The 27,910-nt window shown below is 40.1% G+C and overlaps 1 protein-coding gene across 3 annotated transcripts in view; it reads left to right on the forward strand.

Moving 5' to 3' along the window:
* OTUD7A (OTU deubiquitinase 7A) overlaps positions 1–27,910 on the forward strand; it is a 257,682-nt gene that overhangs the window by 11,410 nt on the left and 218,362 nt on the right. For 2 of the 3 annotated variants that reach the window (XM_038420849.1, XM_043493746.1), the window contains exon 2: positions 4,741–4,870. The exons of the other annotated variant lie outside the window; for it this stretch is intronic. The gene's annotated coding sequence lies outside the window, so the exon portion shown is untranslated. The remainder of the gene's footprint in view (positions 1–4,740; positions 4,871–27,910) is intronic. 3 annotated transcript variants of the gene reach the window in all.

The raw sequence follows: 27,910 nt of genomic DNA on the forward strand, positions 1-27,910 counted from the left end.
TGCACTTCTCCCCACACCTCCTGCTCTACACGCACCTCAGCGGTGGCCCCACGAAGTTGCGAGACCTTTTCCTGGCACTGTCCAAGGTGGCCGTCCACCATACCAGAAGGAGGATTTGGATGGGGAGATGCACTGTGACTGTGGGGTTTATTTCCGCTCCTCCTTGAAGTCACGTCTCTGGGCAGAGTTCCTCTGGGCCATGTCCGCTGGTTTCCTGGACACCTATGAGGAGCAGTGGGCACTGTCTGGGGTTCTCTGCTCAGTATCCCCCCTGGCTTCCTACTTTTGACCCTGTGACCCTCACTCCTGTCTCTGTTTTTTCATTTGTGGTCCCCCAAATTTACTTGAGCCCTGGGTTCAGTGGCTCCTCCCCTTAGGGAAGGGGCCTTTAGAAGCCTGCCCATTCCCCCAGAAACTCAATAGGTGCAATGTCTCAGGTATGGTGCAGCCTATCCCTTGAACAGGGCCTGAGTCAGAGGACACTTGGACATAGGTATTTCACTAACCTCCCCCACACCCAGGGCCGTTCCTACCCATAGGCAAAGTACGCAGCTGCGTAGGGCACCAGGAAATTCCTGGTGCCCTATGCAGCTGCATGCTACTCCAGCCCCTGCTCCGCCTCTTCCCCATGGTCTCCGCCCCTGCCCTGCCTCTTCCCACCCCTGGTCCTCCCCAGCTCTGCCCCCACTCCCCTGAGGACTGTAGCAGGGTCAGGCCTGCACTCACCGGCGGTGGGAAGTGCAGTGACCTGACCCCAGCCCACTCTGCACCACCGGTGAGTGCTGGCGGACAGTTTCCCCTTTATTCCCCAAGGCTGGGAGCCACGGGAATGGAGAAGAGCAGAGTGGAGCGGGCTGGGGCGGGTCACTCCACGTCCCACTGCCCCATGAGTGCAGGGTCAGACTGGCTGTCCTGCACTCACCAGGCAGCAGGAAGTGGAGTGACCCAGCCCTGTCCGCCCTGTCGGCTTGTGCTGGGGGCGTGATTTCCCTCTTGCTCCCCCGCAGAGGCCTGGGGCCCCACACAGCCCCCCCATATGGGGGCTGCATAGGGCATAAAAATGGCTAGGAATGGCCCTGCCCCCACCCCCGACCTTCAAGTTAGTTTGTGCAATAGCACTACTCAGCCAGGAACTCTCCTGCCACCTTGCACTGTCACAGATTCCTAAGACTTTCAGCCTACTTTTGATGTGATTTCTGTTCCAGCCTGCTTCAGCCTTGTCTGTGTCCTACCCTGACCTTGCTCCAGCTCTGTTCCTGACCCGGTCCAGCCCTGCAGTTGTTTCCTCACCCCCCTTACCCTGGTGCTGATTCCAACCTGGCTTCAACCTTCAGCCTGAGTATGACTACAATCTTCAGTTGGCTTGTCCACAGACTGACTCTAGTTCTGACCTACAATCTGCCCCAGATCCTGGTTACACCTCAGCCCTGTCTCTGGCTTCGACCACCACCAGGCCTGGCCACCTAGAACCCATAGCCTGACACCTATTCTCACTCCTTCACCCACCTGAGGAAGAACCTTTCCAGCTAAGGAAGAAGTACAAGGCAGATCGGATGATGGGGTTGTACATGGAATCCTAGAACTTGCAGCTGGGAGTCTTAATAGAATGCCTTTGCAGTGAGGCCCATATTTGCTTGAATTTGGTCTTGTTTGTGACTAAGTGTGGGTCACAAACCCTTCATTGCTTATTATTCAGGAGGATCTTCTTTCAAGCAAGTTGTATTTGTGTGTTTTGTAGGCCCTTGTTCACTGGCATTCACTGAAATGAGCATAGGACCTTTGTGTGGTCATAGTTTAGGCAGCCCAGCAGATAAGCAAACATGTACTCATACCAAAAAACCTGCAGAATGTGCATCCATTTTAAATGTCCCCAGCTTGACTCCTCTCCACCAGTGTTCAAAGCAGTTGATGCAGCAGAGTTATGCTATTCCTGACACCAAACATCATGCCACTGCAGTTTAGACCTCAATTAACTTGAAAACATAAATCATTATCTTCTACAACCAGGAGAGATTCATTTTCATGTGTAAACAGCTCAGTCAAATGGTGATGATTTGAAGCTGGTCATAGCATTTCTTTTTAATTTAGTTAATCAAGTCTCTGTGCCCTTTGTAAGATAAAGATTTTAAAAATAGCCATTGTATTTTTCTTTCTTTTGTTCTCTCTTTCCAGTTAGTCATAACAACAAAGTTTATTTAAATCAAGAGTGGGGAAAGTATTTGCTCCTTGAGGGAGCAGAAAATAGCAAGCCATTCATCCCTGAGATGAGAGATAGATAGATAGATAAAGATGGATAATTTAATATTTAAATTAAAAAAACCCCACTTTTTTCCATTCACGAGAACCCACATCTCTTTTCCTAACATGAAAGTGAATTTTCGTGTAACATATTTGTTAATAAGTGAATGTTTGCAATCCTTAAAGAAACCTATGGTATACCTATACTCAAATTTCATGTTTTATTTCCCTGCAGAAGATGCCTTATTTTTGTGAGAAGAGGGGTCAGAGAACGTCTAAACGTTGTTCTTCTTGCTATGTGCAACTGTGAATACAAAGGAAATAGTGACTATTTATGTCTCAACCTTTTTTATAAGTAGTAGTAACATATGAACTGAAGCTTCATAAAGAAAATTCCTGTTTGTTTCTTTATGTTCCCAACAAAATCTAAGATTAACAATTTAGTGTGGCTCCACCAAGGAGGAAAGGACTCTGTCACCATTATCTTACACAAGTATATCCTCGCTGCTCCTTGGGAGATATTCTGCCAAGGGGTTGGGGAGCAATTAAGGTGGATGATAAGCAGCGTCTTTGGCGCTGGGTGTCTGGTCAATCTCAAGGACTACGCTGTCCATTCTGTGGGGTGGAAGCCACCTTCCCTCCCCACTGAAATGATGATGAGGAAATGTCCAGAGCATAGATTTGTGACATTCACTGACCCTTATGTGGGATGTGCTCAAATAGGGGATGATTTGGCCCATAAACAGCACTTTTCTTGAGATTAGGGTTGCAGGCTTTGAAACAAAAATTGTAAAGCAGTTAATGGCAGATCAGTGGGCCTGGTTCACTCTTCTCATACTCCATGCTTGGGAAGGGCAAAAGTTTTGCCTTTTGAAAATAGCAGATTTAATCATGCCAGATTTTTTTTTAACACTTCCTACAAGAGAGATCTCTTAAAAAGACTCCTCCTCATTTCAAATGTTGCAAGCTGAACGCTGGGTGACACTGTCAATAAAAAATACTTGGCATGCTTTTCTGGAACAAAATATACAAACTGTAGCTCCATATACATGTGTTTGCTCAGTGCTGTTGCATTCTTTCTTGGTGATGGTTATGGAAAAGTGCGTTTGTTTAAAGGACGAAACGAATGACTAGATTTTCCCAATCCCTACCCCTCTTCCTTTTGTAGCACTAGGATTAGGGTATGTCATAGCGCTAAGAGGAGATTATTTATAGTTGATCTACCTGCTGCAATATAATCCTGAACACTAGAAGAGCAGTGCTTCAGCAAGTAAAACTCTAATTATGGTAACTAATGTTTATCTTCTGTTTTTACTGTTACCCTGAGTAAAATATAATGGGTGAGTTGACAGTACTCATAATTTTATCGTTTGAAATAATAAGCACTGTATGTGACCTCCTTTCTTTTTCTTTTAGCATAATAATATGAATAGGGTTTGTTCTTGTTCTGAAGATAAATGAGCTGAACCAAAGCTCATCTGCAATGTTATTACATTTTTCAAAACCCTTTTGATGCACAAAAATCCTTCGACCCTAAGAACAGTTTCGCAAAGAACTTGCTCTGTGCTTTTGTTTTTAAAAGACTGTTCCTAAACAGTCCTATTGGCTACTTAGTAAAACTATTGATGCACAGTTCTGCTAGTGAGATGCAATGGTTCTATCTCTATTGGTCCTGCACTTCCCCATGTCTGTGCAGTTGGAATGCAATGATATTATGTACATTTGGATTTACCAGCTCTCCTTTCTCTTTCTTCAAGCCTTGCACTGTTAAATTAGGTCACTGCATATATTGCATGTTAAATAAGAAGAGAGGCTTTGTGGTTATATAGAAGAAGTTAGTGTCAGTTCTTCAAACCAGCAAGTATTACTGGAAACACATCTTATTAAAGTATACCTCACGCATAAATCTTGTATGTTCCATACTACTAGTCACACATGAACACGCTAATCAGTTCTTTGTTCTGCATGGGTCTGTTCTCCTGAAAATTGTGGTATTTGGAATAAAACCAATGGGCCAAATTTTCTTCTCAGTTACACTCATGAAAACTCATTGACATCTGTAAGACTGCATAGGTGTAACTGAGAAGAAAATTTGGCCCCAAATACTCCGTGACCTGATATCGTGAACATCTATGGTTAGTGGCAATTGTCCATTTTCTAATCAAACATTTACAAACTTACTCTAAAAAAGGAAATGTATTTTTATTTTAAAGAGATTTGAGTTAAAACAAATTTGTTTACTGAGTTGAGATTCAACTACAGACAGACTTGGAATAAGAAATTCAAAAAGCCCCAGAGTCCCATTTGGAAAAGCAGAAAATCTTCGCTGTTGCTGAAGGAGAGTGAGCTGACAGCAGCTCCAAACCCATCTCTGGGTTTCTGTACTGTACATCATCAGTGTCCCAACCCTAAATATGTTCACCTAAGACCAGGACGATAGGTGCATGGTTCTTCTTAAACTGTAGCACTGAGGTATTTCCAACTCTTTTACATCTCTGTTAGGAATTCCTGGGGACCCAGCTGAATGGATGGAGGAATGATGAGCTGATGCCTGTTTTCTGAGATGATGATATATAGCTTTTTACATACTTCTTCTTTTCATCAGCACACCTTGAAGCACTTTACCAAGAAGGTCAGTATTGATATCCCTCTTTTACAGATGGGGAAACTGTGGCACAGGGAAATGAAGTGACTCGTCCAAGGTCACCCTGCTGGTCAGTGGCAGAGCAAGGAATAGACCCAGGTCTCCTGGGTCTCAGTCCAGTGCTCTAAACACTAAGCTACGCTGGCTGTAGCTAGGGCTGTGTCATAAATATAAAGGGAAGGGTAACTACCTTTCTGTATACAGTGCTATAAAATCCCTCCTGGCCAGAGGCAAAACCTTTTCACCTGCAAAGGGTTAAAAAGCTAAGGTAACCTAACTGGCACCTGACCCAAAATGACCAATGAGGGGACAAGATACTTTCAAATCTGGAGGGTGGGGGGAACAAAGGGTTCTGTCTGTCTGTGTGATGCTTTTGCAGGGAACAGATCAGAAATGCAAGTCTTCCAACTCCTGTTAAATTAGTAAGTAATCTAGCTAGAAAATGGGTTAGATTTTCTTTTGTTTAATGGCTGGTAAAATAAGCTGTGCTGGAAGGAATGTATATTTCTGGTTTTTTTGTCTTTTTGTAACTTAAGATTTTGCCTAGAGGGATTCTCTATGTTTTGAATCTGATTACCCTGTAAGGTATTTACCATCCTGATTTTACAGAGGTGATTCTTTTACCTTTTCTTTAATTAAAATTCTTCTTTCAAGAACCTGATTTGATTTTTCATTGTTCTTAAGATCCAAGGGTTTGGGTCTGTGTTCACCTGTACCAATTGGTGAGGATTCTTATCAAGCCTTCCCCAGGAAAGGGCGTGTAGGGCTTGGGGAGGGGGGGTGGAAATGTCTCCAAATGGTCTCTTTCCCTGTTCTTTGTTTAAAACACTTGGTGGTGGCATATTGTTCAAGGCCAAGACAAAGTTTGTACCTTGGGGAAGTTTTTAACCTAAGCTGGTAAGAATAAGCTTAGGGAGTCTTTCATGCAGGTCCCTACATCTGTAACCTAGAGTTCAGAGTGGGGAAGGAACCTTGACAGGCTGCTTCACATAATACAGCCAAACCTGCAGCTGCAGGGCGTCCCCATCTTACTAGGGTCCCACCAAGTAGGAATGATAGCTAGTGAGATGTTTACCATTCAGTGCCAGTGCCACCTGGTGTGGTGAACAAGCTGATTCATGAGACCTCTGTGGAAATTTCTTGAAACCCTTGAGGGGAAAAATACACACATTAGTTCTTAACATATTAGTCGAGGACATATACTCGTTCCGCTTTTTGAAATGTCAGCCTTCCCCCTCTCCCCTGCAGCTGGTATGGCAGAGCTGTCTGAGGTAAGATGGAGTGAAGGTAGTTATATGTTGACTTTTGGGGCTTGCGTATGGGTGACAAACTGGAAAGCCTTGCAGCAGGTCCGGAGTTGTTGGAACTGGCCCTGAAAGGTTTATTCCAGACTCCTAAATCAAACAGGATTGATAGGTAGCCTTTTCTCTCTTCTGTTCCCCTCCTTGTTGCTTTGACTATTGATTTAAACTTTCCATCTGCTATAGGTAGAGCCCTATAAAAACATGTCACAGACCATGAAATCTAGTCTCCCCTAATGAAATCTGGTCTTTTGTTTATTTTTACCCTATATTATACTATAAGGTAAAAGTGTACAAAAGTACACAGTGTTTCTCAAACTCGGGGTCCTGACCCAAAAGGGACTGCAAGGCTATTGTAGGGTTCGCAATATTGCCACCTTTACTTCTGCACTGCCTTCAGAGCTGGGTGGCCGCAGAGCAGAGGCTGTTGATCGTTGGCCAGGTGCCCACCTCTGAAGGCAGCACTGCAGAAGTAAGGGTGGCATGGTATGGTGTATCGCTGCCCTTACTTCTGCACTGCTGCTGCTGGTGGCAGCGCTGCCGTCAGAGCTGGGTGTCCAGACAGCTGCTTTCTGGCCACCCGGCTCTGAAGGCAGCACAGAAGCAAGGTCGGCAATACTCTGGACCACACACACACACACACACACACAATTTTGCAACTTCTTGGGTCGGGACCCACAGTTGGAGAAATGTTGACTTAAGGGCTTTACATGTTTGTTATTTGCTGTTTTTAAATACATATTCATGTTTTGTTGCAACACCATGAAATTTAAGATTTGCATATCTGACACCATGAAATTCAAGACTTCTAAAATACTATGACTGTGAAATTTACAAAAGTGGACCATGAATTTAGTAGGGTCCTAGTTATAGGATCCAGCAGCCCAAGTTGCAATCTTGTGAAAATTGAAACAACTGAAAATGAAACCTACTGGTATGTACCTTGTTATTGCTTCAGACTAAACAAATCCAATTTTTTTCAATTTTTCCTTTTAAGTCATGTTTTCTAGACCTTTTTATAATTTTTGTTGCTCTCCTCTGGATTTTCTCCAATTTGTCCACATTTTTCCTAAAATGTGGCACCTAGAACTGGACACAATAGTCTGTCCAATCAACACCCTTGCTAATACATCCTGGCATGATTTTTTTTTCAACAGTGTTACACTGTTGACTTGTATTTAACTTGTGATCCAATATGACCTCCAGATCCTTTTCTGCAGTGGAAATCTGGGAGTGGTGGGTTGTGTCACTGCCCTGTTTAGTGGTATATGGTTCTTCAGTTAACCATATTGCAGTAAGGGGAAAAACTCTTTTTTCCATCTGCAGTGCAGATCTGTTGGTTGTTCTCTTTTTGTTGCCCATATTAAACAAGTGTATAATGTGCATTGGAACTCTGCTTTCCATATGGGAGATTCATAGTGTGGGTCAGAGGGGAAAACGTTGCCTGAAAAATGTAATAAATCGAGTGAATATTCTTAGGCATAGACTTAGTCTCTGAAGGCACCTCAGTCCATGGTAGACCTTGTGGCCATGCAGATCCCTCATATAATTATTAAAATGTTGATTTCCCTTATTTCCATTAGTGAACAATACAATTATGTGTTTATATATAATTTGACCTCTTTATCCAAAAGGATTTTGTTGATCGGTACATTTGACCGGCAATATGACCTGCTATATAGGCATTAGGGACTGATTTCCAAGACTGCTCACGTTTTTCTTGCTCCCAACTTAGGTGTACAAATGGCCTGGGATAGTGACATGTATAATGTTACTGCTCATTGACTGTTGTAAGGGTAAAAACAGAGATAGTGGTAAAAATTATTATATGTAGATTTCATATAGTATATTCACATTAGTCTGAATACTGATAATCTGCTCCCCAGCTTTACTTCTGGTTCATTACTGTGTCTTTAAGGAAGCCTGAAATCATTAGTACATTTTTAGTAGAATTCAAACACCACCAATGGTAATAAGTATAATAAAACATCTTTTTTACAGAGGTACACTCGATTAATAAATTACAAAATATTTCAAATCAAGTGAATGATGACAGATGTAGAGCGATTAAAAACTTCTTACTCAAACACCAAATCCTTTTTTTCAGTATGTATTATATGTGATTCAACATATCTCTAATAATTTTGAGCATCTGGAGGGAAATTTAACTGAGAAATTATGCTGAAATTTTAATACTTACAAAAGTGTGCTTTTTATGCCAGTTATGATGGAGTTTTCTCTTGAAGCTTAATTCTTTGAATTCATGTCCAATAGCAGTGTTGGATGTCTGTGAGAACAAGGGAGAATTTAATGAGGTACTGTAGATAACACCAAAATCTGAAATGAAGGAAGATACTGAGTTTAAGAGAAGAGCTGGGTACGGCAATTTTCTCTCCATCCTTTGTCGCTCTCAGCTCTAAATAGTGATCCTCTCTCTTCTCCCTCAGTTCTACTGAATATGACAAGATTCAGGCTCGTGTAATGGTTTTTAGAGACTGCATCTGATGAAGTGAGCTGTAGCTCACAAAAGCTTAGGCTCAAATAAATTTGTTAGTCTCTAAGGTGCCACAAGTACTCCTTTTATAAGTGTACAGTTACCTTCTGTGGTCAAAAGGAAGGGGTCACATCTGTTCATATTGGAAATCTGGTTCAGGTACACCTTACCTAACCGGTAAGTGCTTATGGACCGTAGACTTCCTGGTGAATAGTTCTATGCACATATTCAACGCTGCAGAGGAATTCCACAAAACCTGAAGAGACGCACACACTAAATGACTGTGTGCTCCTTTAGGTGCTCTTGAAAATGCCACCATAGGCTGGAGATCTGTGTGCATATGAAATTCTCTGTTTAACTCCATTTTCTTAAAAGGAGACCTCATTAGGCTTAATTTTGCAGCTGGGTCCATGCTGGTAGACCTTATGGCTGTGCAGATCCTCACTGACTAATGGGACTCTGTGTGTATAAAGGTCTGCCCATGTGGATCAGATTACAGCATCAGGGCTCTAGTAAGCAGCTAGTTCTCTTATCATTTGATTCTTAAGATATTTTACACAATTAAATTACCTTTAACACCTAAGACAGAAAGTATAAGCAACTGTCTTCTGTCTCTTTTAGCATCATTGGGTGGGACAATTGTTAAATTACAAACATGGTTTCATATTTTAAGTGAGATTTCAAAAGCTGAGTATCTGTCTTAAATAAAGTGGTAGGTCATTAATCTTTCAAAAGCCATTCGCATGGTCTTTGCAAACATGCATGAGCTTTGAGGATGAAATAGTTTCAATAGCAGGGCCTGGTAGCTCTTGCTGTAAGCGTGTGGTGTTAGTCAAAACAGAATGATGGTCTGCTATTAAATACTAATGCTTCTGAAGTTGGATTGTTGTTAAAAATCTGTGTAAAATAGATGGCTTTCGCAGGCCTCAACTAAAATCAAATTACCAAAAATATTGTATTTTCATGATAGATGGAAGGTGCTAGGATCTAAGATAAGATCCCATTGTGGGGGGGTGGGATTCATAATGAATTGAGTACTGCATTTTACAACCTCTCTTAGGAAAGTTTTTCACTGATTATGTCATAAAGTTGAAACCTATATACTAAGATACTGATTTTTTTTTAGTCTAATTTATAATTCTGTCTGCTTCCTTTCATAAACTCATGGGATTTCAGCCATGTTATAAAGTAGTCTTCTGCATAGCTGTATCATGCAACTGTAAGCTCTTCCATTATTTAATAATGTGCGAATTCTTGCAAACATCTGTTTTAGGTTACAGCCATCTCTTCAATTCAAGAAGGCTGGAGTATTGCACTAGGAGCAAATAGCAGGTGTAAAATTAATTTCCCCTTTGGTAGACTTGTGTAAAATTAATTTTCCCTTTTTACTGGAAGACATAATAAAGCAACGAAGGGTCTTTTTTGTTAGCACAAAACTAGTTATTTGAGACCTCTAGTTTTTAAGGCTTTTATTGTGTCAATGGTTTTTATAAAATATTTTTAAAATTTAAATCACGAATAAAGCATACTTAAAGTTCTTAAGTTATTAAGTGGCCTGGCTAGCAATATTTATATGGGTGCTACCCCAAGTTGAGCTTATCAACTGACAACTTAGTGTTGCAACTCACTCACTTTAGCTAAAAGCTGTGATTGTTTCCCTTTGAGAAACTACTAGGGTTGGAAACTTGTGAAACTTTTTTTTGGGTCAAGACACAATCCTTCCTCTTCCTGATGACTTTTTACCTCTCTTCTACCGTTGGAGAAAAATATGCATTGGCTCCTTTGCTGCATAGGGAGGCAAACTTTCCCTAACTTCTGAGGTTTAACAGTCCCATTGGCAATCCAGAAAATATTTGAAAATATTTGGTCTCAAAAGCAGCGATGGATTAAGGGCAAATATGTGAATGAATGGCCAGAACAAGATCAGGGCTTCACACAGCATTTCTCTTGTGCACCTGAATGTCATGCAATCAACAAAGGCCTTTTCCAAGATTATTATTTCTATGATCAGAGTTCTGCATCCCCACTGGCTTCAAAAAACGAGTTACTTACAAAATCCATGCTTGCCAAAGGGCTGATCAAAAGGGGGATGCTTTCTCTTACTTGAATGTGAATGAAGCTCACACCTTTGTGGCTAGTATTTCCTGCCTCTTAGGTAGAGCCCAAAGGGATGCCCTTAGATTATTTGTTTATAAGTTATACCACAAACCGCAAGTTAAAGCAATAAAAGGTTAGGGAGAAACCAGATCTTAATCTTTTTATAAAAAGGTTAATTGAATGTTCCAGACCAGCTCCTATGGCATCTCTCCTATCGGGAGAAATTGGCCTAGTGGAAGTTGTATGCTGCTAAAATAGATGCTTAACCTTCTGTCTCCACTACTGAGGCCCACAACAAGAGTTTCTGGAATCAGAGCTTGGCTTCTTTTCTCGAATATAAGGACTAAAGAGGTGGTCCATGGTGCCTCCACCTGTCCTCCTTAAACCTGCAGCTAGGCAGACTGGAAAATGTAGGGCACTATGATAATTATCTTTGAGGCCCTATTTGTGGTGAGGCCTGCTTGGGGTAAAAGGACTGAAGGCTTGTAAACAGCTCCTTCTTTACAGACTCAGGAGAGCTAGAAGGAGGCAGATTGCAGGGAGAATTTATTGGAAGCAGTAAAGTTTTAAGAACTGAGTGAAACAGTGGCTTTCTCAAACCCATCACAGCAGGGTTTTTTCCCTAGTTTTATTTTAAGTCTGTATCTTCTTTTTCTAAGAGAGACAAGCGGGTGAAGTAATATCTTATATTGGACCAACTTCTGTTGGTGAAAGAGACCAAGCTTTCTTCAGCTCTTGTTCAGCTGGTCCAATAAAAGATATTAGCACATCCAGCTGCTCTCCCTCATATCCTGAGACCAACATGGCTACCACAACTCTGCAAATCTCCATTTTATAAACACTTGCCTTGTTTGTTTTTTAATCATATCTCCACTTGAGCAGGAGGACTGCAACCTTTGTGGAAAGCATAAACCTTTCAATTTCCACCAAAATCCCCATATCTTTACTCCATATTTGGGGGCATTGTGGGATACCTGACAGCCAAGCAACACATAGCTAATTTATTGTTATGAGGGAAATAGCCTCATCGGTGTTAGCAAAAAGGCAGCTTGAGATTATAAATAGTTTATCCTGGTCCTAGTGAAATAGGTAATGTCTGCCTTTATTACAAATGCATCAGTGACAGTGATTCTGACTTATTCCTGTAGTTAGGATTAAAGTGTGCTCTTTGAAATGAAGAAATCCAGCTAAAAGTTACAATCCTACAAAAGTCCCAGTCAAGCTCAGTTACTTGAATTCTGAAAGTTGTTGAAAATGACCATTTTCCTGTTTTGTTTCTTTGAGTTAAAATAAGGAAGTGTTTTTACAGTAGCTCTTCAGTATTTTTACTGATGAATTTATTTATCACTTTATATTGATAATCTAGTGTACTAAACACAATGCTTTGTTGTAAAACATGGGGCTTGAGTCTCATTTACACCAAGGTAGTTTAAAAGGATCTCAAAGTGTATGTAATTATAATTTACACCTACCTTAAGATCTCCTTACACTGACAGAGTGGAGTAAATAGGAATTAGGTCCTTGAGCTGTCCTGGTGGATAAGATAATATTTGTGTTTCTTTTTTCCCTTTTCACGTATTTTAAATTTTACCTTTCTGCCTACTAAACATTAACTTCAGAGTCAACAAAAACTGTCAAAGTGATAGGGTGTAGATCCTACAGAAACCTGAATGCTTCCATTGTTTTTCTTTGACATTGAAAAATACGTTATATAGTGTCAAGGCTGTTAGCAGCAAGAGCAGGTGAATTCTGAAGAAAGAGACGAGGCCATTTTCAAGCATGTTCCCCACCTGAAATGAAAAAAAACACGATTGCATGACGAGACAGTAAGCTGCCATGGAAATTGTTTGAAATTGCTAAGATAGGTCTCATTTTCATGCACCTAATTTATTTCAAATAAATCATTATGAATGATAAAAGGGAAAGCTTGGAGAAAAAATGCCCCATCATGGGGATCTCTCAAAAAGGAACAAGAGTCATTGTTGAGTGATTCTATCCACTCTGGCATCACTCAGAGATGAGTCTACAGCACATTACAATCAGTAGTGTTGAAGGCTGTTGAAAGAGCTGAAATATGAGTAGTGGGGAATGGCAGGACAAGAACATTTTAAGAAGTCAAGATGTTTAGAGAATTAATTTAAAATAGGGGAAATCACCAGACTTTCTTCAAAGGGGTGCTCAGCTGTTTGTCTGCAGGAATGAAGGAAGCAAAACTGGAAGGCAAGTCCAGGTTGAGGATTAGAAGGGTGGAGATTGAGAGATTGGGAACAAAGGACAGTGTAGGGAATATGAGTTTGAAGGAAGGAAAGAGAGGAGTCAGAGGTTAATGGACTGGAGATAACTGAATGATTGAGTGTGTGATATGCAGAGGGGAGAGAGGGAGAGTACTATTGAAGTAATACCAGTGGAAGAGGGAATTCAGAGAGAGGCTTCAGAGTAGCAGCCGTGTTAGTCTGTACTCGCAAAAAGAAAAGGAGTACTTGTGGCACCTTAGAGACTAACAAATTTATTTGAGCATAAGCTTTCGTGAGCTACAGCTCACTTCATTGGATGCATTCAGTGGAAAATACAGTGGGGAGATTTATATACACACACACAGAGAACATGAAACAATGGGTATTACCATACACACTGTAAGGAGAGTGATCACTTAAAATGAGCTATTACCAGCAGATAGGGAGGGTGGGGAGAAGAAAGAAAACTTTTTGTGGTGATAATCAAGGTGGACCATTTCCAGCAGTTGACAAGAACATCTGAGGAACAGTGGGCGAGGGAGGGGATAACATGGGGAAATAATTTTACTTTGTGTAATGACCCATCCACTCCCAGTCTCTATTCAAGCCTAAGTTAATTGTATCCAGTTTGCAAATTAATTCCAATTCAGCAGTCTCTTGCTGGAGTCTGGTTTTGAAGTTTTTTTGTCGAAGAATAGCCACTCTCAGGTCTGTAATCGAATGACCAGAGAGATTGAAGTGTTCTCCGACTGGTTTTTGAATGTTATAATTCTTGACGTCTGATTTGTGTCCATTTTTCTTTTACATAGAGACTGTCCAGTTTGACCAATGTACATGGCGGAGGGGCATTGCTGGCACATGATGGCATATATCACATTGGTAGATGTGAAGGTGAACGAGCCTCTGATAGTGTGGCTGATGTGATTAGGCCCTATGATGGTGTCCCCTGAATAGATATGTGGACAGAGTTGGCAACGGGCTTTGTTGCAAGGATAGGTTCCTGGATTAGTGGTTCTGTTGTGTGGTGTGTGGTTGCTTGTGAGTATTTGCTTCAGGTTGGGGGATTGTCTGTAAGCAAGGACTGGCCTGTCTCCCAAGATCTGTGAGAGTGATGGGTCGTCCTTCAGGATAGGTTGTAGATCCTTGATGATGCATTGGAGAGGTTTTAGTTGGGGGCTGAAGGTGATGGCTAGTGGCGTTCTGTTATTTTCTTTGTTGGGCCTGTCCTGTAGTAGGTGACTTCTGGTTACTCTTCTGGCTCTGTCAATCTGTTTCTTCACTTCAGCAGGTGGGTATTGTAGTTGTAAGAATGCTTGATAGAGATCTTGTAGGTGTTTGCCTCTGTCTGAGGGGTTGGAGCAAATGCGGTTGTATCGTAGAGCTTGGCTGTAGACAATGGATCATGTGGTGTGATCTGGGTGAAAGCTGGAGGCATGTAGGTAGGAATAGTGGTCAGTAGGGTTCCGGTATAGGGTGGTGTTTATGTGACCATCGCTTATTAGCACCGTAGTATCAAGGAAGTGGATCTCTTGTGTGGACTGGTCCAGGCTGAGGTTGATGGTGGGATGGAAATTGTTGAAATCATGGTGGAATTCCTCAAGGACTTCTTTTCCATGGGTCCAGATGGTGAAGATGTCATCAATGTAGTGCAAGTAGAGTAGAGGCATTAGGGGACAAGAGCTGAGGAAGCGTTGTTCTAAGTCAGCCATAGAAATGTTGGCATACTGTGGGGCCATGCGGGTACCCATCGCAGTGCTGCTGACTTGAAGGTATACATTGTCCCCAAATGTGAAATAGTTATGGGTGAGGACAAAGTCACAAAGTTCAGCCACTAGGTTAGCAGTGACATTATCGGGAATACTGTTCCTGACGGCTTGTAGACCATCTTTGTGTGGAATGTTGGTGTAGAGGGCTTCTACATCCATAGTGGCCAGGATGGTGTTTTTAGGAAGATCACCGATGGATTGTAGTTTCCTCAAGCAGTCAGTGGTGTCTCGAAGATAGCTGGGGGTGCTGGTAGAGTAGGGCCTGAGGAGAGAGTCTACATAGCCAGACAATCCTGTTGTCAGGGGGCCAATGCCTGAGGTGATGGGGCGTCGAGGATTTCCAGGTTTATGGATCTTGGGTAGCAGATAGAATACCCCAGGTCGGGGTTCCGGGGTGTGTCTGTGCTTTTTCAGGGAGTTTCTTGAGCAAATGCTGTAGTTTCTTTTGATAACCCTCAGTGGGATCAGAGGGTAATAGCTTGTAGAAAGTGATGTTGGAGAGCTGCCTAGTAGCCTCTTGTTCATATTCCGACCTATTCATGATGACAACACCACCTCCTTTGTCAGCCTTTTTGATTATGATGTCAGAGTTGTTTCTGAGGCTGTGGATGGCATTGTGTTCTGTACGGCTGAGGTTATGGGGCAAGTGATGCTGCTTTTCCACAATTTCAGCCTGTGCACGTCGGCATAAGCACTCTATGTAGAAGTCCAGTCTGTTGTTTCGACCTTCAGGAGGAGTCCACCCAGAATCCTTCTTTTTGTAGTGTTGGTAGGAAGGTCTCTGTAAGTTAGTATGTTTTTCAGAGGTGTGTTGGAAATATTCCTTGAGTCGGAGACGTCGAAAATAGGATTCTAGGTCACCACAGAACTGTATCATGTTCGTGGGGGTGGAGGGGCAAAAGGAGAGGCCCTGAGATAGGACAGATTCTTCTGCTGGGCTAAGAGTATAGTTGGATAGATTAACAATATTGCTGGGTGGGTTACGGGAACCACTGTTGTGGCCCCTTGTGGCATGTAGTAGTTTAGATAGTTTAGTGTCCTTTTTCTTTTGTAGAGAAGCAAAGTGTGTGTTGTAATTGGCTTGTCTAGTTTTTGTAAAGTCCAGCCATGAGGAGGTTTGTGTGGAAGGTTGCTTTTATGAGAGTATCCAGTTTTGAGAACTCATTCTTAATCTTTCCCTGTTTGCAGTAGAGGATGTTGATCAGGTGGTTCCGCAGTTTCTTTGAGAGTGTGTGGCTCAAGCTGTCAGCATAGTCTGTGTGGTATGTAGATTGTAATGGATTTTTTACCTTCAGTCCTTTTGGTATGATGACCGTCTGTTTGCATTTGAAAAGGAAGATGATGTCTGTCTGTATCTGTACGAGTTTTTTCATGAAGTTGACAGAGAGAGGCTGTGAGAGAGCTCAGAAAGAGGTAAAAAGGCAGTGACAGACTCTGAAGAATTGGACCAAAGTTGGTGACTGAATGAAGAATTTAATGAGACAAAACAGAAACAAGGGGCTTAGTTGTGGAAATTGAAGTCATCCAGGTTAGGGTAGTGGTGGGGGGGATGGGACTGAGGTGAAATACCTACCACTTTGCCATTATGTCAGGCAATGGCTAGGGACTATTTCTATCCCCGGAGATGACCTGTACCTGCCGATGGGGTCAGAGTGAGGGCAGCAGCTTCAGCAGATGTTACTGAGGATGCTTCTGTACAAGCCAAGCAGCATCTCGGGGTGGAGGCACATGACCCATGCATCACATCTGGCCAACCCCAAGTCTCTCTGAAATAAGACTCTTGATGACACAATTCAAAGCACTTGGAGTAGTATGGGAGGTAGACAAACAAAATATATAAAATAGGAGACTAGCCAGACTTCGTAGAGAGAGAAATGAGAATCCACAGGGTCTCCCACCTTGAATTAACATGCATTTAAGTTTTAACATACACATTGGATTCGATCCCATCAGCTCTCCATACAGTAACCCTCATAGCCGCAGATCGGTGACAGTGCTGCCAAATAAGCAATGCACAAGTAGTACAAAGACTTTTTTGGTAGCTTCTGACTGAGCTCATGGCAAGGCATTCAGTGAGGTCATGTTCCATGTGACATACATGGAAGTCTGCCATTGATTTAAGGAGGAGCAATGTTGGGGTCGATTGATGCCTGTGACACCAGCTTTGTGACTAGGCTTTTCCAATGACTATTCAGAGATAATTGGGCTCAGATCCTCACTGGGAAGATGCGTGGTGTTGTCAGGAGTAGTACTCTTTCAAACGTTTCCTATGGGCTAAATCCACTCTCCTCCTATACTCAACCAGAGTAACCAGTCTGATGCCTGACTGCCAAATCTCACTGCAAAGGGGAGTCCACATAGGACTTGTTTCAGAGTAGCAGCCGTGTTAGTCTGTATTCGCAAAAAGAAAAGGAGTACTTGTGGCACCTTAGAGACTAACAAATTTATTAGAGCATAAGCTTTCGTGAGCTACAGCTCACTTCATCGGATGCATTTGCACTTCATAATGCATCCGATGAAGTGAGCTGTAGCTCACGAAAGCTTATGCTCTAATAAATTTGTTAGTCTCTAAGGTGCCACAAGTACTCCTTTTCTTTTCACATAGGACTTGACTCTGGTGTGTAGAGGTTCTTCACTGTAAGCATGGGCTTCCTAAATCCATTTTGGTCCTCTATTTGCCCCCACTATGAACTGGGACCATAATGGTTCTGTTGTGTCTAAGATCTTCCTCTGCCATACAGAGTGAAGGGGAATTGCCCCAGGAAATAAAACAAAATAGGCCTTTGAGGCCATTCAGTGACATGGAAATTGTTGTCAAATCAATGGGCATGATTCTTCACTCTCCTATAGAAAGTTGGTGCAAAATGCTATCTTTGTGATTTGGTAGTGTTTAACGAGGCAGTGGAGAATCGGGACCCAGTGTTGTAAAATAAACAACACTGATCAAAGGGAAATAACCATTTTTAGGATTATCATCAGGATCTTTTCTTTGTTTTTAAAAATATATATTCTACTTTTTCAATCTCTTCAAGCTTTTTAGTCCAATCTATGAAATGAAATTGATTGTAGAATCTGTCGTTATGCTGGGCAAAAATTTTCGAAGCACCTAAGTCCCATTTTCCAAAAGCACCATAAGCATTTTCAAAAGTGAGACTTAGACATCTAAATCACTTACATGATTTTACCCTTCACCTTTTAAATGTGTTTAGGGCTATTTTAAAATAAATTGTCATCTCCCCAGCACATCCGAAGCAGTCCATTTTTCTGACAGGAAAAACCTCTGCATTTCTGACATTCTCTAAAGTGTGAAGGTGAGAATATCCCCCTCTAGACCCCAGCTCAATCACAGCAGAGTCTTCTATGACCATTACACTGGAATCCTTGCACTGTAAGCCGTGAATATTTGCTTCTGGGGTGCTCTTGTAGTATCTGACACACATACAACAGCTTAACAGTTTACAGTGTTCTTGGAGCATTTTTAAAATATAGCTTGCAGATAAGGAGAGGAAAGAGTCTGGATTTTCAGATGTGTCTTTGCATTGCCAATCGTTCATATGTACAGAGTCATGGAATGTTTATCTGAACTAAGGCACCATATGTACTTAAAGTATAGGACTAGATTCTACCATGAGTAATGTGCCCACTTTGAACTCTTACAGAGGAACCCTTTACTTCATGCCATCATGTATTAACCTATGCATCATGTGTAACTTAGGAACTATTGAAAATGCAATGGGAAATTTTTTAAACAATTTATGGGTACTTTTAAATGACTCATTCTATAGAAGTAGTGCTATGAATCCACCTGCACAGAGAAAGAGAAAAATTATAGATTAATGTTAACAGTATCTAAAAGTTACATATAAAGTGTTCTCTAGTGGTAAAGCACAGGACTGAAAGCTCTAGTCTTACTTTTGCTGCTGACTTGCTGTGCAATCACTCAATAATCATTTAATCTGTCTGTCTGTTATCTTTTTTGGATAAAATGCTTACCCGCCTCACAAGTAATATTTGTAAAATGATCTTACAATGACAACCAGCATGTTGGCTGATGCAGCACAGATTGAACTGTGTAAGTGCAGAGCTGTCAGTATGACTCTCTACAGCTTGAGCTAACGCGTTGGATTTTGCACCTTAGAACTATAACTGACTCACCTGTGGTTCAGGCATACAGGGGAACATGTAACACCCATTGACCCCAAGACTCTGAGATGCTTAGAAGAAAGGTTATAAAATTATAAGGTTTATTTAAAAGGCCTTGGATTTCCCACAGAGCTTCCTTATCCAGTCACTGAGTCTTCTTTTTAACCTGCCTCTGCAATTGTTTCCTTCTCACTGGAGAAAGGTTATCTTTTTCATAAACAAATATTACCCCCAAAGGAGTGGGGGAAAGGGATGGGGATAAAACAACTACATTTCTGGTTTAAAATGGATGCTTTTTCTGCCACTTACAACCAGATAAACAATGAGGAGTCCAGTGGCACCTTAAAGACTAACAGATTTATTTGGGCATAAGCTTTCATGGGTAAAAACCCCACTTCTTCAGATGCATGGAGTGAAAATTACAGAAACAGGCATAAATATATATTGGCACATGAAGAGAAGGGAGTTACCTTATAAGTGGAGAACCAATATTGAAGGCCAATTAGGTCAGGGTGGATGTGGTTCACTCCCAATAACTGATGAGGAGGTGTCAGTACTAAGAGAGGGAAAATTGCTTTTGTAGTGAACCAGCCACTCCCAGTCCCTATTCAAGCCCAAATTGATGGTGTTAAGTTTGCAAATGAATTGTAGCTCAGCAGTTTCTCTTTGAAGTTTGTTTTTGAAGGTAACTCCCTTCTCTTCATGTACCAATATATATTTATGCCTGTTTCTGTAATTTTCACTCCATGCATCTGAAGAAGTGGGGCTTTTACCCATGAAAGCTTATGCCCAAATAAATCTTAGTCTTTAAGATGCCACCGGACTCCTCGTTGTTTTTGTGGATACAGACTAACACGGCTACCCTTCTGATACTTATAACTAGATGTTCTTCTAAATGTTTTTGACCTAGTCTATGACTACACACCTTCCATCAATGGCATTCGTACAACTTCCAGCCATCCAAATATATGGATCACTGCAAGTGTGGAGAGAAACTAGCTGGCTGCTAACTATGCCCTGGTCTTCCTGATAGACCACATAAGTTGGAAGAGGAGAAGGGACTGTATGGGAAAAAACTGGCAAGCTCATGGAGAGACTGGACATGTATGAATCCTTTACTGGCATCCTAATGAGCTGCACTCCTATCAGCAGGGGTTAAAGGACCTGACCTGATTAGCCCTGGTAAACCCACTCTATTATTTTATGTGTAGAGGTAACCTAATTATAAATTTTGGAGCAAAATTTTCAACGCCCCTCAACTCTAGTAGTTAAGCACATTCTACTTACATTACATCCAGGTTTGTGGTGACTCTACCTTGCACTGAAATTAATGGTGCATCTTTCCCATTAGGTTTTGTGGAGAAATATTCTGCCTGCTTTATTCATTTCACACTCAGCTTGCTTTATGAATTGTGTATGGTGCAATTAGAAGCAAACCCTAAATCAAAATCTGTATTCATGGAGCCATTGGAGAGGGAGGTTTTCTGGAGGCCTTCTAACTGAAAATGTAAAACTGACCCGTCTCATATTTTAAGACAGGACTAGCTATGTATCAGTTCTCTTACCCTCCCCACACCCACACCTTGCAGTGAGAAAAGGAGCGTACATATAGAGCTGGGCAGAAAATACTTTTCCTGTCCTGTAAAAGTTTTCAACATTTTCCAATCCCAAATCAGGACAAAAAGTCAGAATCTCCCCCTCATCACCAACCCCCCAAAATTGTGAACCAATAATCATTTTTAAAAATTGTTTTGATTAACCCAAACTATTTTCTTGCAATTTTGACCATTTATTTTATTTTACTATAATTAGCTCAAATTTCAAAACAAAAAGTCATTTTGAGCTGGAAAACTGGATTTTTTTTCTGAAAGACTATCAATTTTGAAAAAAAAAAAAAAGAAGTACTTGTGGCACCTTAGAGACTAACAAATTTATTTGAGCATAAGCTTTCGTGAGCTACAGCTACAGACATTACTTACTGGCAGTAGATGTTGAGATTGAAAATGTTAAAGCTTTATGACCTTCAACACTCAGCTACAGCTCACGAAAGCTTATGCTCAAATAAATTTGTTAGTCTCTAAGGTGCCACAAGTCCTCCTTTTCTTTTTTTCCTTTTGCGAATACAGACTAACATGGCTGCTACTCTGAAACCTATCAATTTTGAAAAAAATTCCAGTCAAAAATTTCATTGAAACTGATCATTTACCATGAGAAGTTTTTGATTTTTTTTTTAAACAAAATGGCATTTTCCAAGTTTTTTGTTGAAAAATTCCTGATAAGCTTTACTGATGTACAGTTATCACATGTTTCCAAAAAAGGAGGAGAGTGGATAGAGATGTAGCATTGTGGTCTGAGTGCGAGACTTGGAGCCAGGAACTCTTGAGTCCCAGGCCCAGATATACCATTGTTACCTCTTCCTGCTCAAGTTATTTAACCTTTGTCCTTCCTATCTGTAAAGTGAGAATAATTAATACTTTATCTTCGTAATTCATGCAACATCTCTTTGGATGTTGTGAAATTTTAATTTGTAAAACTCTTTGAAGATGAAAAGTGTTGTATAATCCTTTGGTTTGGAAGGATTAGATTTTTATCAGTAAATGTCAGTAAACATAGATTTCACTGTACACACACACACACAAATCAATGATAATCAAAATTTACAGAGGCAAATTAAGAAAAATGCTGCTTGAGAACTTTTTAGAGTTTGATTTAAGGATATTTACTTTGTATGTTTTGACATGTGATGTTGACCATTTGTGTGGTGAAGGTCATAAAGCTTTAACATTTTCAATCTCAACTTCTACTGCCAGTAAGTAATGTCTGACTCCCCTCATAATTTCCCACAACTATGAAAATTTAAATGGATGAAAAATAAAAAAAATTGCTTAAAACCCATAATTTTGTGGAACTATGAAGATTTAAATTGATAAAAATGGAGGCGGGGGGAATCCTTAAAAATAAACAGATATCAATCAAAATTATATTAAAAAAATCAAATTCTGCCAAGCCTGTTGTTTGTTTGTTTATGAAATTTTAGTCATGGAGTCTCTTGCTTCAGGTCTACTGTGTGTTGTCATGAGCATTGGTAATTATTGGAAAGAAATAACTCAAGCAACTGCAACTAATTGTGAAATTCTCAAGGGGACATTGTATGAAATGCACTAAATGGATGTCACTTCCATGAAACTGAAATGACACCTGCGTTTAGATGGAGCAGTCATTGGCAGGTCATTGAAGGGAGCTTGTGGTATAGATGTTTGAACACAGACTGAGGTGAGGAAGATGCTAGGACTTCTGATATTCACTCTCCCCATTTACTGGGTAACAAAAGAATATCTGGGTAACACACAACAGAAAAATACATGTGCAATTGCTGGGTGCAGTGCAAGGTTATTCTTGAGGGATGTGTTGAATAAGCAGAGTTCTGAGAATCTGTTTCCTTTATTTCCAGTAATGTACTGTGAATATGATTTGGTGTAGTGAATCTTTGTTTTTACCTGTTTAATATCAAGAAAATATTCCTTTTTCAATAAAGGTGATAGTTTTTCTGTGTGTGTGTATATGTGTGTGTGTGTGTGTGAGAGAGAGAGAGAGAGAGAGAGAGAGAGAGAGAGAGAGAGAGAGGAAAAAGTGCATTAATGTGCATTAGCCTCTGATATTTAGATTTTGGATGATAGGTCTATGGAATTGCATCTTGGATCTTTTATTTCAATTCAGTATTGAAAACCAGGTCCACAGTCCTCTGTGCTGGGAAGTGCTAAATTCTGACTAGCACAACATTGGTTTGACACTAATAAGCTTCATCTACGCAGTTGGATATCATTCACTACAATATATTGCCCAACTTTCTGGATGGGATATATCACATCAACAAAAGTCCAGCTCATTTAATTGAAAATAAATACAGTAAGATTCGTCTTGTCTTAAAGTGGGTTTATGACTCGTAACAGTAGAATAAAACGTTACCGGCATTCAAAGCATATTGCGATATTCTTCTAATTGATCTTTCATTCCACTGCTCAGAATTACACCAATCCTTCAACCAGGTAACTGAGAGTACAGGTAATTTAAACTTTTTTGAGGAAGATGGTCTCTTTCAATTTTATGTATTTGTTGGGACAAGGTTAATCCTGTGTTCTGTTGCAGTGCAGTAAGTAATAAACATTTCACATGGCACTACAGTTTCAGTTTTCATCACTGTCCAAGACTAAAAATCAGCACAATCTGATTGTCTCCTAAAGCCATAAACAATATTTCTATCCGTAATTCCCACAGTAGTTTATGCAGTGTTGTTACACTTCCTTTGATATGTACAATGCAATAAAGGCTGCATTGTCATCCACAGTGCATGAAACAAAATACAACAAGAGACGAAATAAAGAAAGGCGACATGACAATTAATGAACTTCTTCTGGGGTAAGCTTTCCAAAATGGAGGAGTAATTTCATATTGAAAACGAGGAAACAATACATTAGAACAACACAGTCTAACAGACATTCTAGCAAAGACTTTCATTATTAATTAACTTGCAGAATTCAATTTTTATAATTTCAGCAGGCAATATCTGATTGTTATTAAGCAGTTTTTCAATGTTAATCTATTTTTTCACACAATTACGGTTCTTAAGCATTTTTCTGTTTTTATCTGTGTAAATTTTCACAGTTATGGGAAATTGGGGGGCAGACAGTTACTTAATGACAGTTGACACTGAGATTAAAGAAGTTAAAGCTTTATAATAACTAAAACACAAATTGTCAAGATCACATTCAAAATATACAAAGTAACTATCCTTAAATCAAATTCTCATTCTCAAGAAGCATTTTTCTTTCTTTGTGTAAATTTTGATTATTAATGGAAATATATATTTTTTTCACTTGTGTGTATAGGGTGAAATGGATGCTTACTGACATTTACCGATTAAAAATCCAGTCTTTCGAAGCTTATTAATGTCCAAACTCCTACAGAGAAGAGAGATTGTAAACTCCTAAGATGTTTAAGTGTTACCAGGAATAAAAGGGTTCTTCTGCCCACATCTTTCTTTTTTCTTTTTAATTTCCAAAGCAGGCATAGCATTTGTAAAATTACTTGTTAACTTAAGTTCCAGTATCTAGGCTGGCTCCCCATTTTCAGTTTATTGTATCTTTGTCAAACTTATTTCTTTTGGTCTGAAATTTTTCATCCTTTCATCATTGCTCAGAGGTTATTTTTTATTTAGAAAATCTGAGCAAAATTGGATTAGCTGTTTTCGATGTAATCATACATCACAGAGATGTGTTTCCCATTATTTTTCTGATCCGAAATTTAGTGCATGACTAACTCCAATAGATGACACTAGAAACCTCTATCTTGGCTTGTCTTATACATCACCTGAATAGCTATTGAAAGTATTTGAAATAAGGGGATAACGTACATTTGTAGTAAATTTGTTTGGGGGCTGTTTCTTTTTGTTTTTGTTTTTTAAATACAGCCACACCAGCCTTGAATGCTGAAATCTTGCACCTTGTTTGGTCTGAAAGAGTCTAAAATTTGAAACATTCTGAAGTTTTGAGACAGTGTAATATTTTTAATTGGTCGGAAATTTGAGATGGTCTCGAATTCATTAGGCTTTTGCATGTAGGATGTAATGTTCTATTTGAGTATGTGCCTTTTATTTAAAAAAAACATGACACTGTAGCAAAAAGGAAATATTAAGGTTCAGAGGGCTCAGAATTTTTGGGCTAGAGGGAATTTCATTGAAGAGGTGTCAAACTGAAAAGCTCTAAATCAAAGAAATGACAAAAACTCAAACTGAACAGCTGATACTCTGTAGTTACTTTTTTTTTTTTTTTTTAAAGGATACTCTAAGCCAAAGCCATTATACGATACGTAATCCGAGTTGGGAAACCAAGCACGCTAAATCAAGAAATGCGGAGAGATGCTTGGATATTTAATCAAACTTCTCCCTTTTTTCATAGGCCTTGAAAATATGAGAACTCTTTTTATATAATTTTAGATCACTTTTAAAATACAATATATAATATTAAACAAGATTTTTGTGTGTGTGACTTGATGTGATACACACATCTGTCTGACTGCTGTGTAATAGATACTCTCTGTGTTTAAACTGCTAATGTGACAATTTAGGTGATGGAATTCCATGGACTTTCAATTTCTCTCTAAGGCTTGTGTCTATATTGAGATCCCAGAATTTACACTAGGTAGTTAAACAGAATGATTATGTACATAGCGAGAGTGTAACAGTATCGGACTGATGCTGGAGGATTGCTTTTATAGGTATTTCTCTGTCTGAATTGATTTTTCTTTTAGTCTACGTGTGTATGTGGTGTTTACATAATGTTGGTTTTTGGTGAGTATGTGCTTTTGATTGATCAGCGAAGCTGTTTTTTTCATGTACTAAAACAAATTACTATTGACTGTTTCAGAAACTGCTGTGCCGAGAGAGAGAGAAATTCTACTCCTACAAAGTACTATCGCTCTCTGACTTCAGGGTTTGCTTTTGCTTAGGAGCAGCTGTTGAAAATCGTATGCAGCTTTCTGTCTGTGGATTTTGCTTATAATTTTCTCCCATTCTCTAAGCTGCAGTTGAGGCAAATGAAAGATGTGCAAGGCATGGAAGAGAAAATGCTATGATCAGGAGGCTTAGAAAATGTGATTTTGAAAGCCGGGGGTGGGGGAGAAATAGACACTTAATGCCTCATTAGGTGGTTCAAGTAACGACATTAATTTCCTCGTGATTTCCTCGTTTCAGGATTTTCCTTCGCATTATCCCTTTTTAGCCACCCATTGGATGAAAAATTTATGTTTGAGAAACATTTTAATATTTTAGTATTATTCTGATGGCCTCCATATAGTGCTACATTTTACACACACACACACACCCTAACCCACTCCTCCTCCTCCCAATTCTTTCTCATGTCTTGGAAAATTTCTGTCCTAAGCAGTAATTCAATTGATTGTTAGACAGAAGCTGTGGGGCATTAGGGGCTAACGTGTTGGTAACTCCTGGTTTGCCAGCTGGTCCCCCAACAATTCTCACTTTTGAATCTTACATCTACAATTAAGCAAAAAATCTGCCAATATGTTTAATAAGAGACATTTGTTACTCAGTTTCATTCAACATGGTAACAGCTTTGTTTTCCATTCTTTGTCTGCATATTTTTTTTATCCAAGTTCTTGAAGATGTTTGCTCATAATTGGAGGGGGGTCAGGTCTTTTGAATTTGGCATACGTTTTGGCAGCTAAATTTACCTTAAGAAAAATGGACAAATATATTTTAGAACAGATGTAGTAGCATGGTTGCAGTGTAGTAAACTATTATGTAGAGTTGCTGATTCAAAAGCATACTTGGCATACTTGCTCCATGGAAGAGGAAAGGACTTCTCTATTCAAGGATTGAAGTATTAAGCCAGTGAATTTTCTAGCTCTCTGGACTGAGGGTGGATAATAAGAATAGGAATAGCTAAGGATGTCCTCATTACTTGCAGGTTATTATTGATCACCATACTCTCAGGAGCAATATGTTATCTGATGCTGCAAGATTGACAGAGGGAATGGAGTGGAGGGAGGGGAAAGTGGCATGAATGTGTGGACAGAAAGTGGCATGAATGAGTGAACAGAAAAAAAACCTTATATATAACCTATTAAAAAAGTAGCTCAATAGGCTCTTATAATCAACTCTTTGATGAATGACAAACTTGTAGACAAATGTGCTCCGGAAATATGAAAGGAGAAGAGCATTAAAAAATGTAAATTTAGAGGACAGAGCAAAAACCAAAAACTTTAGCCATATAAATTAGACATACTACTGGATGAGTTAAAGTACCAAAGGAAAGTGTTGCAAAATGCTTACCATCACATAAATAAATTAAATAACTTATTTATTCAGATTTGCAATGATAAAACAATGCCTATCCATGTCTCCAGGCATGCTCACATAATAATACAGGCAAATCTCAGCTTCATTAACAAGTAACTTCAGTGGGAAGCCAGCCAGCCACCTACAGAACTCCTCCCTGTCCCTTCATCATTGTGGGAAGCACACCCTTTGCCCTCTCCAAAACTGTCTCAAACAGACCGTTTATGCAGCATGCCCATAAGGTCACCAAATCTGGGTATTCTGGGATAAGAGAGGAGCCAGTTCCAGGGTCTGAGAGCCCTCACAGAGAAAGCCCTGGCAACTGCCCACTCTTTTTTTCTAGAGAGGGGCATTCAGCTTAGGTGCCCCTGCAGACCACAGCTGTGGCATTATGGCATGGGAGAGAGGCAGTCCCTCAGATAAGCTGGTTCCAGATCATGTAGGTCTTTATACATCATAATAACCAACAACTTTAACCTCCCCGAGGAGCCCAGTGGACAGCGAATGCAGTTCAGGGAGCACAGCTTCATGTTTGCAGCAAGATGCCCCACTCAGCAAGTAAGCCACTGTATTTTGCACCAGCTTCAGTCTCCAAATGGTTTCAAGATGTAGCCTCATACAGAGCACATTAAAATAGTCTGATCTTGAGGTAGTGAAAGCATGGAAAATAGGGGCCTGCATCCAAAAGGAAAGGTAACAATCTCCTAGCCAGATGCAGATGATAAAAATCTGACTGGGTTACTGCTGGAATATGATTGTCCAACAGCAGCTGGTGATCTAAAATCACCCCTAATTTGCAGACCCAAGTATCTAATGGCCTACATGCTATAGTAATGAGTGCTATACAAAAACTTACTGTGGATTCCCCTATTTTTTTAACAGACTTTGAGAACATGTTATCTTAGGTTTTTCTATGTATCAATAACCCTGGTACAAAGGCACCCAAAACCTTTTGTTATTGGATTTACTATGTTTGGAAGTTTGGGGGTTGTTTTTCACACCGAATATCACTGTTGGAAGTGAAGGGCTCGGAAATGACTTCGTTTCTGAATTTGCCCAGTGGACTCTAATCCTAAATATTAAAATATCTTCAAAACTAAGTTTCTCACTGAAGTGTGAGCAGATCTGTTTCTGTATT

This window comes from Dermochelys coriacea, chromosome 10 (assembly GCF_009764565.3).
Source record: "Dermochelys coriacea isolate rDerCor1 chromosome 10, rDerCor1.pri.v4, whole genome shotgun sequence".
NCBI lineage: Eukaryota > Metazoa > Chordata > Testudines > Dermochelyidae > Dermochelys > Dermochelys coriacea.